Genomic DNA, 1029 nt, shown 5'->3' on the forward strand with positions numbered 1-1029 from the left:
GCTCTTCTCGTATCTTTGCATTTCAGTATTTATGACTCTCACTGTTGGACTCCAACGCCACTAATGCTCTACACCGTGTCTTTCCCTCATCTCATCTCTGTCCTGTCCTGCCCCTGTCTGGTAAATGGGTACAGTGATGTTCTGTCTCACAGATTTTAGACTCCTTGAATTAAAAAGATTGCAAAGAAGCAGACCTTTTTTAAAATTATTATTTTATTCAATAACAAAGAGCATTATTTTGTTGTTATAAGCCTTACGGATCCTTGGGCACTTACAAGTAATCTCTTGTTTACCCAATGGAAATCACCACTGCTGCCTATGGAAATAAATTTGTAAAATAAGTAATCTTTTAAATATGAAACTTCAGTTTCCTTAGTTGATGGGACAAGCTCAGGGCTTAGGAAAGCACATCGCCAGTGTGTACCCTTGCTAGAAAACAATCCACTGGAGCTTTGTTATACAACATTCAAACATCCTGAGGAAGTGACAGTAATTTGCAATAAACACTGCGTGTAAACAATTACCTGTGACTTGTTACACTTGTTTGTACAGGCAGCTGGCTAAACAGATCTGGGTGCACTTGTAAACGTCTGTCCCTGTCACACCTGATACTGCAAAACAATTGCTTATTATATGATTACTCTGAAAAAGTCACCGTTTTGTACCTGACAGCTGGCAAGGACAGAGTATGGGTGCCTATAGACACACGGAGAAGAGCTGGAGAACTAAAATGTGATGATGGTGTTTTTATGACAACGGTGAGGGCACTTTCACGTCTAATTCTGCCAGGAGGGGAGGTCTTTGTGATAGGGTACTTGACAAAAAAACTACTTGTGCTGGTTGAAGGGTCCTGGGCTGGCAGAGGTGAAAGAAAGTCATTTGGTCGCACGAGGTCCAAGGAAGAGGCAGAGGTGATTTATTTTCTACTGCTTTAGCAAGACGGGTGTAAGGTGCTGGTGCCGCTACGCTGGAGCAGCTGCGCGGGAGGCGTTCGCACCCTTCGGGCTCTTTGTGAGCAGAAACCCGCCC

Source organism: Corvus brachyrhynchos, unplaced genomic scaffold, assembly GCF_000691975.1.
Source record: "Corvus brachyrhynchos isolate BGI_N302 unplaced genomic scaffold, ASM69197v1 scaffold97, whole genome shotgun sequence".
Lineage (NCBI taxonomy): Eukaryota > Metazoa > Chordata > Aves > Passeriformes > Corvidae > Corvus > Corvus brachyrhynchos.